Source organism: Cyanistes caeruleus, chromosome 11, assembly GCF_971803275.1.
Source record: "Cyanistes caeruleus chromosome 11, bCyaCae1.hap1.1, whole genome shotgun sequence".
NCBI lineage: Eukaryota > Metazoa > Chordata > Aves > Passeriformes > Paridae > Cyanistes > Cyanistes caeruleus.
In genome coordinates this window covers 4,998,401-5,011,265 of record NC_141711.1, presented here as the reverse complement: position 1 = coordinate 5,011,265, position 12,865 = coordinate 4,998,401, and the positions used below count along the sequence as shown (strand labels likewise).

General features: G+C 44.8%; 1 protein-coding gene across 2 annotated transcripts in view; it reads right to left on the bottom strand.

The window, feature by feature from the left end:
- The window catches only part of TAFA4 (TAFA chemokine like family member 4), an 85,355-nt gene extending 74,243 nt beyond the window's left edge, over nt 1-11,112 (bottom strand). Inside the window, exons 1-7 of one of the 2 annotated variants that reach the window (XM_086845797.1) lie at nt 10,928-11,112; nt 8,121-8,633; nt 7,061-7,250; nt 3,629-3,786; nt 1,187-1,259; nt 801-997; nt 611-671 (exon numbers count right to left, since the gene is read on the bottom strand). The gene's annotated coding sequence lies outside the window, so the exon portion shown is untranslated. Of the gene's footprint in view, nt 1-610; nt 672-800; nt 998-1,186; nt 1,260-3,628; nt 3,787-7,060; nt 7,251-8,120; nt 8,634-10,927 lie in introns of those variants that run through there. The other variant, XM_086845799.1, reaches the window with a different exon arrangement.
- Between the last annotated feature and the right edge of the window lie 1,753 nt (nt 11,113-12,865).

Below are 12,865 nucleotides of genomic sequence, written 5' to 3'. Positions count from 1 at the left end.
TGAAGGGGGAGGGCTCAGCCCTTCTGTGGGGCTTATAGACACCATGATACTGTTGGGAAAAGGAAGTGCTCTGGCTTAAAATACTGCCTGTACTTAGGTGGCTTGGAAAATTCTTTGCTGGCTTCGTATTTACTGGTACCTCTTTAATTCATTGTAGCAGCAAGGGAGACCTGGACACAAAGGTTGCTTGGACCCTGCTTTATAATGCCAACATTTGCACAATGATGGATGAAGAGCTTAAAAGTGGGGGATTCTAGAAGTTCTTTGGACAGGGCACAAATGACTTAACAAGCCCAGAAGCAGAAATATCCATGAGATTCTTGTACCGAATTACTCCGTGACAGCTCCAAACATGAGGCTTCCAGAATGACAGAGAAGCCAAAGCTGTGAACCAAAAGGAGAGGTTTCCATTACAAAAACTGGACAGGCAGACAGGGAGTGAGAGGCCTGGGGAAGCCCAGGAAAGAGGAAAAAGAGCTCCAGGCATAAGGAGCTGAGAGGCACCAGGGGTCTGCAGGTCGGGGAGGCCAAACTTGACACAGAGGGGCCAGGCTGAAGGTTGCTGGCTGCACACACTCCTGGCAGGTCCAAAAACCTTTTCACCACTTACCTGTGACCGTGGCAGAGAGATCTCAAGCAAAAGAGTTCACCCAGCAGCAGGGAGGTGGAAGCTGGAGATGTGCAAAGCAAAACACCATCAGCAGCCTGAGACGGAGCCGGGAGAAGCTCCCTGATCCCACTCCGAGCCGTGCTGCCTCCCCCACTTCTCCCAGCCATTATTCCAGCTGACTTGCAGATACCTGATAGTTATTTCTGAAATGAAGGTGTGTTCAGATCAGACTGTCACAGCCTGTCTTTTCAATCAGGAGTTATTTGATCAGATGGTTTTTTTGCTGTAACATAATCACACGATACCGGGGCTGGAAACAGGGTCTCCATTCCAGCTCTGGGGCTGGATGCTTCCTTGCCAATAAGATATTGACACATTGGGAGATGGCTGTAAAAGAAAAGGAAGATCTTGCATAAATTAACTTGTGCTATTTATAGACATGGAGAGCAGTCTATCCATGGGACCATCTGCTAATCTATGTCCCATGGCAATTAAAGTCAACATTTCACTACATCTTCTTCATCAAGGGCTGAGATTATGCACTGAACTCCTTTTTTTTTTTTGTGTAACACTAACCTTGCATCTGTGCTGTTTAGTGTCTCTTTCCAATTTTCCATGGCACTTCCCATGTCCATTCTCTGAGTGCCTGCTGCAAGAAAAAAACCTCAAATGGATGATTTTTATTAATTTATAGTGAAGGGGAGGAATAGGTTTCTCATGTTTTTCAAGAGCTCCTCTGTTGTAATAACAAGGAATCAGACATTATGTACTAAATTAATGAATTTTTATGTTTGATACAAAGTGATCTTCACACAGTCAAATTTTTTTCAATGATTCTTGTTACAAACAAACAACATAGATTTTCAGAAGTAACTTATGAATTTGGAAATTATGTTTTTAATGTTTCAACCCAAGATGCTTCCAAAAGTTATCAAAAACCTGAGAGGAGCCCTCTTCAAACCATCTCATTTTCTTCAAGGAAAGCTGGAAGCCTGAGAAGTATGTCATCCAAACATTCTGCTTTAGAAAACATGTAAAGACAGAACCCAACTGTACCACTTGTCCAGATTATGGATATAGAGAATTTTCTGAAGTAACTTGAAAGCTTGAGTCCTACTGCCTTTTCTGTATCTTTTTTTATACAACATATTTTTATTACTCCATGTAATTTTAATAATTTATACTGGCACCATCACTTTAGCAATTGCATTCACTACATTTAGCAGTAGGAGTTTCTATAACAGCAAGGAAGAAAATATATAAGATTCAATTAGCTGGAGGGCTTGCAGAAAGGCAACCTTACAGCAGGACTGAAGGGCTCCTGCTCAGGCCAAAGATATTATTTTACAGAAATAATTACAGAAATCCATGTTTCATGGACACTTACACATTTGGTTAATTAAAAAAAAAATAATAATAAAGGCTTTCTTAGCTAGTGAATTGACCAATTACACAAATAAAAACTTGAGTAATGCTCCACTTCTGTCACAGCTGATATTACAGAAAGCTTCTCTTTTCCAGCTGTGTGGGGATGTGTGAGGGAGGGAAAGAAATGGAAACATTAAGCAGTGACACAACCAAAGTTTATCCCACATTGGTCTGAGCCCTCACTGCAGCCACAAGACAATCAGAAATTGTGTGAGCACAGAGTTTTCCCCAGTTTGTGCTGGCTGAGCCCCTCTGTGGGGAGTGAGCAGCTCCCAAACATCCCTTCCCTCCCCTCTCTCTGGTTCCCACTTTCCACCACAGGATCCAAAACCTGAGCTTTACACCCACAGCTGTCTTCCCACAGGTCCAAACTCGCTGCTCAAAGCCCAGAGGTTATTATGCAAAGTCCTAGAGGAGAAAACTGCTGTAATACCTTCCCTCAGCACCTAGAGACACAACAGACCATTACTGGCTATGGATATAACATATGCAGAGTATACCAGGGCAGAGATGTAAGTATTTGTGGAGAGGCTTTAAAGCCATTGTTGTCCATTTTTGCACATTAAAACCCACAAAGAGTTTTATTTAGAGCACTAAATCTTTTCATTTCTCTCTGGCTAGATTTTTTTGTTGTTAAAATATTCATCATGCACTCCAAGAATCTCGATGCCAAGTATTTATTTTATTCTTTATAACCTTTTAAAATAGTTTCTTTAAAATATCTTCAGGTGTGCATATTGCTCTTTAAAAAAACACTGAAAATAATGGTTAATTGTAAAACAGAAAAGAGAGAAATGAGGCATCAGGTACTGCTGAGACCTCAGTAGAACAAAGGGTGAATTCCACAAAGTTCAGTGCTAAGGGCAAACAGAAAGGGCATTTTTTCAAAGTTTAAAGTTTTCAAAGTTAAAATTTTTCAGGTTTCACGTAAGTAAATGTAACTTTCTATTGCCAGTGGGTGGGGGGTTGGGGGTGAGGAAGGCTTCTTTAAAGGGGATATTTGTGTCAAAGGCTTACATTTCCATTTCCCTTCAGATGAACAATATTTTCTGTGAGGTGGGTGACTGGCACTGAGAAAAATCAGTATTTCCTGTCTGAAAATTCCCCTCTAATCTTGATACCCCTGGAGGCTGAGCCCAGCTCGTCCTGTAGCTTTTGGGATGGTGGCAAATCAGCCCCTTTCTGCCTGGAGAGAGCCTTTGGATGGACAGAGCCCAGCCAGGGCTGGCTCACACCCGGTGCTGTGCTGCTCCTCGCCCTGCAGCCTCCTCAGCCAGGGCTGCTGGCTGTGAGCAAATGCAATCTGGCAGCTGTGAAGCTCGCTTACAAAGGCCTGGGAAGAGATTACCTTCAGCTTCCAGAACGGTTCTTTTAATCTGAGGAGAAGCAGACACCTCCCCTCTCCTCCCCAGGAAGCCTCTGCTTTATTGCATGGAGTCAACCTCATTTTCAACACCACAATTTGAACCATTCTGTTCCCTTCTCTATTCCCATGTGGGATTTAACTTCTTCCACATGGAAAAAAAATATTTTAACTTCCCTTCTTTCTGTTTCTTCTCACAGAAGAAAGAGTCAGAGTGAGGCAGAAACCTGAAAAATTTTCCCACACTTTCACCAACTGCTTTGGCACCTCCTCCAAGAGCTCTCTGGCCACTGATGGCTCCTTGGAGGACACAACAGCATCTCCATGCGATTTCACTGAGAATTTGTGCCATTGCTTCTCTGCCCAAAGGGCTTCCATTCCGTGTCTATATAAATACAGAAAACAGAAGATAATGTTTACCAGAGATCATCTCCAAGGAGCAAGGGATGTGCTTGTACATCACTATTCCACCTGTTTAATTTTCTCTCCCAGACACTGAGATTAATGAAATAAAGGCAAGGCTGCATTTGTAGACACTGACTACCCTATAACTGAACACAGAACTTAACACTGAACGTCTGGGTCATTTAAAAGGTGAGCTGCATTTGTGAGAAAAAGCATTTGGTTTATTTATGGACAACAGAGGGACACACACTGGATTCACTATATCATAGGCTTCCCAAGGTAAATGCTCCAGTTAAGGCAGAGTAAGTAAAGACATCCCACATCTGGGGAAGAGCTTGCTCTTTTTCAGCAAATTGCTGCTTCTATGGCATATTGGGTATCATTAATGGATTAAATAACTTTTATGAAACATGACCTGATATTTCTACAAACAAGTCTCTTAACTTTACCACAAATATTTCCTCCAAACTCTTTGATTTTCATTTAGTGTCTATCTGAAAGGCTAAAGACCCAGGCACTCCACTCAGATGCACTGACATTATCTTTTAATTAGCAGAGGTCACTTAATGCTTTTAGTGCAATCAACAGTTGCTTTCTTTCCATGATCAACTACAAGAGCACTGCAGTTAATGCAGACTGATTAAAACTTGAAAATCCTTTAGTGTAGAAGTATCTCAGGACAAATATAATCAAGCTACTGCCTGTAGATCATTTTCCTTGACAGCCTTGATTGCAGCACCACCAGGAAGAACAATCCAGGAGCTGTGGGTAAAGGGCCTCTCTTGTCCCGTGGGTCTCACTGAGCCCTGATAAAGCCATGGGTGAAATTAATCCCCGGGGTTATCTCCACCTGCATGTGCTGGACATCCATTGAGCACTTCCAAAACCTTGTTCAATAGGGGGAAAACTAAAATTAGTGCTCACAGGAGATTGTTAAATGATAAGTAAAGCTCACACTGGAGAGATTTACACAACTCGCTGCTTGGCACGGCAGCTGAAAGCACACAGGAAAAATTAGGACCAACCATATTATGTCTTGTAAATGTAAATCAGACTCCCTCACATGAAGCTGAAGCTGGGATCCTTGACTGATTTCAGTGAAGACCTATTGGGTATTCGGTAGTGAGGAATTGGTCTGAAGTGAACAATTTTTTGGGGAGTAGGGGCCATGTTCAGCTCAAGAGAGTGACAAGCCTTCTCTATCAGAGCCACCTGCCCTGTTAAGAGACACCTTAAAAGCTAAAGGCAGACAGATTGGGCTATTGTCTCCAATGCCTAATAATTTTGTTAATCCTTATTCTTTTGACCCATGTACAAAGAAAATTATTCCAGGAAACCAATAGTAACCATTCCTTTTTAATCCCTGCATTATATCTGCTATGGAGGTCGCAAAATCAGTAAAATGAGAAGAGCTTGAGCTCTTACTATGCCAGTTATAAATTCACAAAGGTTTTTAATCTTGGTAGCTTTTCATTGCTAGACAAGGAGCATATGTCAGAAGACATATCACAAACAACAAAACCAGGATGAACCAGACCAAAAAAAATAGAGCAAGCATGTCCATTTAAAAAACAATTACATAGAGCTCCCTTGGAATGGCCATACACATCCCCAGACCAGCAGCTTTCATCTCCTCTGCTGCATTTAGGTTATGAAAGGATTTAGTTTCCCAAGAAAAGAATTTGAGACACAAGGAAGGCAGGGCAATTTTAAATTAAACAGCATGACTATGGTAACATCTGCAATAGATTGGATGCCCTAAACACAGTGCAGGAGAGATCTGTCGTCTTATCTACGGTTTGGTAAATAATTTCTGCTACTTCAAGGGTCATTACATCTTCAGCTCTTTCTGTCATTTGTGATTCCACTGAGGGGCTGGAGAATAAAGTCTCTACAGGTGCTTGTGGTGCAAGTGAGCAGCTATAAATAACATCCTGGAGTTCTGCTGTGCGGGGTATAAAATCCTCATTCCCAGCCTGACGTGCCTTCATTAGGCACCGACTCCCAGCCCCACAGATCTCAGCATCTCCCGACATTGAATTTGGCAGGTGGTCACTAAGCAGCAAGATGAGCCATTAGGGAAAAGGTTTTTCTGTTCCCCCACATCCCCAAAGCTCCACAGAGCTCTCCTGAGAGAAACGGGGGTTTGGGGTGGGGGGGAAATCCCGCCAAGTGGTGTGTTCCCAAACTGGTGATTCAGCACAGAAACCTCCCTCTCCAGTCTGAAGCCTCACTAGGAGGGGGCTGACAGAGCGTGGGGTGGCAGCAGATCCCCTCCCTGGGGTTGCTCTCCCACTTCTTTCCCCAGGAGCTGCCGGGTGTTGGCTCCAGCCAAGTGGAGCTTGAGGCTCCCTCGGAGCCAGCCAGCTGTGAGCTGCCCCAGAGCCACCCTCCACGGCTCCAGAGCAGGCTGAGGGGAGCTAAAATAACCCCTTAGTCTGGCTGGAGACTGCTTCTACCTCTGGGGAAGAGATTTAAGGCTGGGGCTGGTGCAGCAGCATCTCCCTGCTAATCCCCAGAGAGACACGAGCTTGGTGCATAAAGAGTCATGAAGAACATAAAGGCTGTTCTCATTGTAGGGGTGCTGGTTTTTAGAGAGTGCCAAAAATAAGAGAGTCACCCTAATTAAACAGAAGGGGGGTAAAACCCAACCAGACTTCGTGTATGAGGTATTAAAACTAAAAGAGCTGAGGAGAAGGTGAAGGGGCAGGCAGAGCTAGACACGTAAGCAGTGCACAGAGACCTCATGGGACAAGGTTAGGACAGAAGTGACAGCTGGTCTGAAGAAATAGCATTTTAAGATCCAAAACTCTGTCAGGAAAATCCAACCGAACGATAGAGGAGTTCAATAAAAAATGGGCAGGCAGAGAAAGGACACAAGGTACATAAATACATGCTTATTCAATAAAGCAAGAAATGGAATGGCAAAATTGAGCAAACAAGGCTGCCTGGTGGTGGGAGACAGCCTGATTTATTTGCCTTGCTGAGACACAGCAGCGTGGAAAACACAGCAGGGAAACTGTGTTGTCTCGGTAGGAATTATTCAGCAAAGCAGGGTTAGGTCATGGCTAGAGCATCACAAAGAGCCCCTGCAAGCCAAGTTTCCACAGGAAGAAAAATCACACAGAGGATGCATAATTGATGCAGATGTACCAGGAGTGCTGAACGCTCTGGGGACGGGGAGGGAAATTATTTAAAAGGAAAAAAAAAGTCAACAAATAGTTAATAATAAAGCAGGAGTGACTTCTAATTACCTGTACAGAACTGCCTACAGCCCATGTCACAGTGACAAGCTGTTTCTTAGCAACTCAGAGGCAGCTTTTGGAAGGGCTCCTTCCAAGGAGGGAAGCTCCCACCTTCTGGGGACCAAAGTTCAGCAGTGAGCTCTGACAGCACCATTAGGTTTTAGGGACTGTGGTACATTGTGATAATGTATTTCACCTCCTGTAGAAAGAGAACAGGCATCAAAAAAAAATAAAAATAAAAATAAAAAATCTGGGAATGTGGACAGGAATCAAGCATTCCTGTAAAGGAGGATATTGAAGTGATGGATTTGGCATGAGGAGCACCCAGGAGTTTCTGGCAGAGGAGGGGTGCAGCATCACCTGTGTCAGCACAGAGAAAAGTGCAGATTCTCAGGGCCAGATGGTTTCACCCAAAAGCTCTGCAAGGAGAGAGCAACAGAGCTGCTAGCAGGGATCTCTTCCCATTAACCCCCTTCTTTGAGAAATGCTCAAGACAAATCCATTTCCCAGCCACGATATTTTTTCCTTGCCAAAAAAGCTGATTATTTTGGGAAGTCAGCAAAAGTTACACAAACCTTGCTGAACAACACATTTTTACAGAGAAAAACTGCATCTTTCTGCAAGCAAACCTGACAATAATATGGGAAACTCAAAAAAAAAAATCACATGGTCTTTAAAATCATCTCAGACACAGGCACTGGCAAGGGTCTGTTGATGAGCCAAAATATCCAGGAGAAAGGGAATATTGCCATGGCTCAAGAACTGGTTAGGAGACAGGCGTAGGTGGTTAATTTTTAAGTGGATCAAAGACCTGCATCACCATTGATGTTTAATAAATTAATGAGATGGAAAAGTACACAAAGAATAAATGTCAAATAGCAGCGAGAAGCTAGGAAAATTGCAGGGGTTCAGGAAATCTGCATGAGCAGACACATAGAAAAATAAGCACATCCAGAGCAGCCCTACTCCTCAACAGACAGGAGGATTTTAATTCACTGGAAACTGCTTCCAGTGATAATTAATAGTGAAAAATAACAAAATTAAATGGAGCTGCTTACAACAGACCTACCTAAACTTTCCTCTGTGGAGTGCTGACTGAGAGAGTGGTGAGCAGAAGTGTTCCCATCTCCAGTGCCATCAAACCCTTCCTCTCATGAAATCTTGGTGCCACTGAAGTCCCAGGAGGGATGAGTTGTGGGTTTCAGTGTGGCCAGTGCCAGTCACCACCTCCATCTCAGGCTCAGGATAACCAAAAAATGACATCAAAAAGAAGCAGTTGGGGTCTGGTTAACTCCAAGAGTAACAGAATATACTGGAGGTTAATTAACTTGCCCCCTAATGAGAGAAACTTGGGATTTCTTCTCAGTAATTAGAAAAAGGAAAATAAAAAGTTTTAAAAAATAATTTGGGTGTCAGGAATTTAACAGTGATGGGAAGATAATCTGGGGGACAAAAAAGCTGCATGGAACGTGCTGTACTTACTTCACAACGTGTCAATGTCCAGCAAGACCTTGCCCATGGTGGGATTTACACAAGGATCTACACAGGATCTGCAGTCACATTCCTTTTTATCCTCCTTCATCTAAATGTTCCAAGCACAAAATTTGATAAGGAGGTGCCGGTGCATTCAGGAGAAGCCCTTCTCACACAGCAGTGCTCTGATGTGCACTGCAGTGCAAATATTCTCCTGAAAGACACTTCAATAAAGTGCTCTATTAAAAATAATCTGCCAGCAGAAGAGTATTGACTGTGCAAATATGATATTGGAGAGCTGGGAGAAAGTAAATATGGGAACAAGCAAACACTGTTTTGTCAGGAGGGGGCAAACCCCCAAAGCCACAGAAATAAGCAAAATTGCTTGTTATTTGCAAAACATAAGGAAAAAGTGTTTAGGCAAGCACTGAGTCAGTGGGATCTGGGATGTCCTCAGCCAAGTCCCTCCTGCTGAGAACAAGCTCCTGCCTTGCAGGGATTGTGCTTCCTCCTGCTGTCCCCAAAGTGACAGCAGCATCCTCAGCTGATGTCATCGCACAAAGCTAATATTAAACACTTTCAGATCGGATCAATAAAATAGAACTTCCATTAAATGGCCAGAAAGCTGTCAGTTCTGTTTTTTAGACCTAGACTCTCTCATGAGTTCCTGACTCAAAAAGAAAACATTGTGGCTATTAAGTAAGTAAAGCTTGATTTATCACACTGTATTTGAAAATGCTTTCTTTGAAGCATGCACTAACAGGTCAAATATTCCCAACTTCTTCTTTGGCTGGAATGTTAAAAATGTTGAATAGATAATGTCCAGGGCATTTTTGCAACCAAGGCCATAAGAAGGAGGTTTGGAACATCTGTGTTCCTCTCAATTTACTTAACCTTTATTTCTTTTCCTTGAGGGAGAGTTATAATACTCTGAACTGAACTATCTGCCCAATTTTCTTTTGTTAGGGAAAGGCAGTGCTGGGAACGTGGCACCTTCCAGACCCTCCTTTCCTGGATGCAGGAATCACCCATGGAATCTGGAGGGGGGAAGGACACATTTGGCAGCGTTTCAAACACCGTGCCCAGGGAGCAAACAGATTGCTGCAAGAACTCCAATCAAAGCATCGCTCACACTTCCCCACGTACAGACTCATTTTTCAGCTGCAAATGTTCCTGTTGACAGCTATCCAACTTTGTAATTAGTGACAAGACAGGGAATACTTTACACTCCAGGTGCACCTCCATCAAAGGGGTCCCCTGCCTCTCACCAGCTCTAGCTCAGACACTTCTGCAGGGTGGGATGTGCTGCCAAAATGGATTTTCACAGAGTCCCAGGAGGGCGACTCCAGGTCCCAGCAGGAGCAGGGGTTCCACCGTGCCAAGAGCTGCACTGTCCCATTCTCCCACCCTCCCTAAAGTGCCACTGAGCCACTTTCCCCCCCAGGGGAACTCTGAGGCCCCCAAACAGCACATGATGGGGCATCACTTCAGCTCATCCTCAAGTGCTTTACTGGAGCTGCAGCTCTCCAGCCCTGGCTGCTCAGCCCCTCTCCCTGCCCAGCCCTCTGCTCCTCCCCAGGCAGGGCAGCTGGGATGGGTGCAGGAGATGAGGGCTGGGGGATCAGCATCCCAGCCTGCCCCTTCCCTTCCCTGCTGGAAAGCTGCTGACACAGATACACAAATAACTGATGGCATTAAGGTACTGGGGAGGAGGGTGTTTTGTAAAGCAGAACGCAGACTGCTTAAATAATGAATTAAGAGGCATCAAAAATGCGTATGTAAAAGGACAGAGAGGGAAGGGCTGATATTTTAGACTATGCTAGACCACAATGAATAAATTATAAGAAAGGCTGAATACTTTACTAAGTATAAAGATGTCTAGCAAAAGAAAAGTTCCTACTCTTTTCATCCCCCACTGGGTCCCAAATGAAGACAGAGCTGAGAGGGCTCAGCTGGTCCATGAGGTTTTTTTTTCCATGTACATTTTCATCTGGACTGAGACATTTTTATTTAACAGCATCCACCCTGTCTTTAAGCCTTTCACACCAGAGACAGGCTTGCTTATTTTTCTGACGCTGCTGAAGTTCTCCCAGTCGTAACAAAGGCAGAACACCCAGTCAGTGTGACAGAGATGAAGGATGGGTGGGAGGCACATCTCACCGTGCTATCAAGGCCTGGCTGCAGTAATTGGTGAGGAAACAATTGGGAGCTGTCAGCTGGAAACGCACGCCCTGGTGCTGACTGCTGTGCATGGGCAATGAATGCTGGCCACTGTGGCCACCTCTTCCTGAGCCCTGAGCAGCACAGCCATCCCTCCCTGTCCCTCACAGCCCCCTCCGTGCCCTCCAAGGGCCAGGCAGGTTCCTACTCCCAACACACGAACATGATGAGGATTTTAATTACCTGCAAGATGCACAACAAATCAAACGCCAAACAGGCAGAGCTGCCCACACTTCTGCACGTCCAGGCTCTGTCCACGTTCCTCAGCTGACACAGACCCATGGAGAGATGATGAATTGCACCAGTCATTTGCTGACCTTCTTTGTCCACGGCAGCCTCCTCACAGGCTCTGCCCACCTGGCAGTTCTGACCTGCTGTTAGTCAGCATGGAATTCCTTAGGTTAGAAAAGACCTTTTACATCACTGAGTCCAACCATTAACCCAGCAGTGCATTAGTGAAAGCAAAATGAGAGTTCAGGCATTTCCTCACATGTGGGGACACCAACAAGCCCTGATTCAACCACCAAAGCTGCCGAGGGACACCTTGCCCTGGCATCACGCCTTATGCCAATGCTTCCATCATATTACAAACCTCACCTGCTTTCCACCCTTCCTGCATGGCAACTCATACAATTCCTACCCTGTATTAATGTTTACAGCTCATTTTTATTTTGCTCAGCTGCTGAAAGTTGTGGATCAGATGTCAGGCTGCCAAATCATCTCCCCTGGCTTTAGCCAATGCAAAGGGATAAGGCTGGACACCACAGCCCTCCTTGGGCAGCCAGAGCCCTGTGTCAGCTCAAGGCTTCCCAGAGCTGAAAAGAAAAGTCAGCCAATCCCATCTTTAGTGACCAGCTGGAGGATAAATTCAAAAAGGGGGCAATCTGCAAAGCTCAAATATTTTTCTTTAAAAACAACTGTCTTCATGGTGGTTGCTTCTTAAAAATAAACAGAATAACAGCTCCATCATTTTTCAGTATTTTCTTACTATTTTTCAACTGTCAGTGGCTCATATTCCCCTGACCCAAGTGCATGTGGACATAACCACCCTTCCTAGAGAACTGCACTGGAGCAGTGATTAGGCAGTGGAAGGTGCAGGATATATTGCACAGCTGGGTGATGTGCTGCACAAGTGAAAATCAAGACTTTTGCAGCAAAACAGGAATTGCATTAACTACTAAAAGGTGACAGTCTGGCACAAAGTGGTTTTAGTACAAAACATGAAGCAGGATTTTGTTACAAAAGATTAACTGAAAATTATTTTCTAGCACCAACTAAGTTGCTTAAAGAAAAACTGAAGAAAAATATACCAATACTGTAGCATTGGAATCATCCTGGGCTAAAAGCAAAAATCTCCATGGATTAATTTTTTGCTTCTACAAACAGGACGGAGGAAAAACAAAACCATGAGTGCAGGAGCAGTTGCTGCCGGTGATCCTGCATCTGAAATGAGCTTCCCTTTGAGCGTTGGGAAGGGCTCTAGTGACACCTACTGCACTCTGCTACAAAAGGTACTGGAAGCTCTCCTGCCCAGCCTGGACCAGGGTGTCCCTGCAAGGCAAGGGGCATTTCCAGCCTGCAGAGACCCCTGAGCAGCAGCAGCCTGAGCTGAGGCTGTACCTGCCAGCCTGCTGCTGGGGCCAGCGGGACCTTCCCAAAGCACCGAGACATGGAAACGCAGCCCAGCACTGCCAGGGAGAGCCTGGGCACAGACAGCAAACTCAGAACCTGACATGGGGGTGATCAGCGTGGAATCACGGGGTCTGTAATGCAGAAAAGAGCTTTTATGTGCAGTCCAACCTTTACCTTTACCCCAGCCTTTACCCCATCAGTGCCAAGACCACAAGCAAACCAAACCATCTCCACATCTGTTGATCTCCCCCAGGGATGGGCACTCCATCACTTCCCTGCACAGCCCCTTCCAACGCTTGACAACCCTTCTGGTGAAAACATTTTCCCTAATATCCATTCCAATCCTCCCCTGGCACAATTTAAAGCTGATTCCTCTTGTCCTCTCCCATGTTCCTGGGGAGCAGAGCCCAACCCCAGGCTGTCCCCTCCTGTCAGGGAGTTGTGCAGAGCCACAAGGGTCCCCTGAGCCTCCTCCTCCTCCCCAGTATT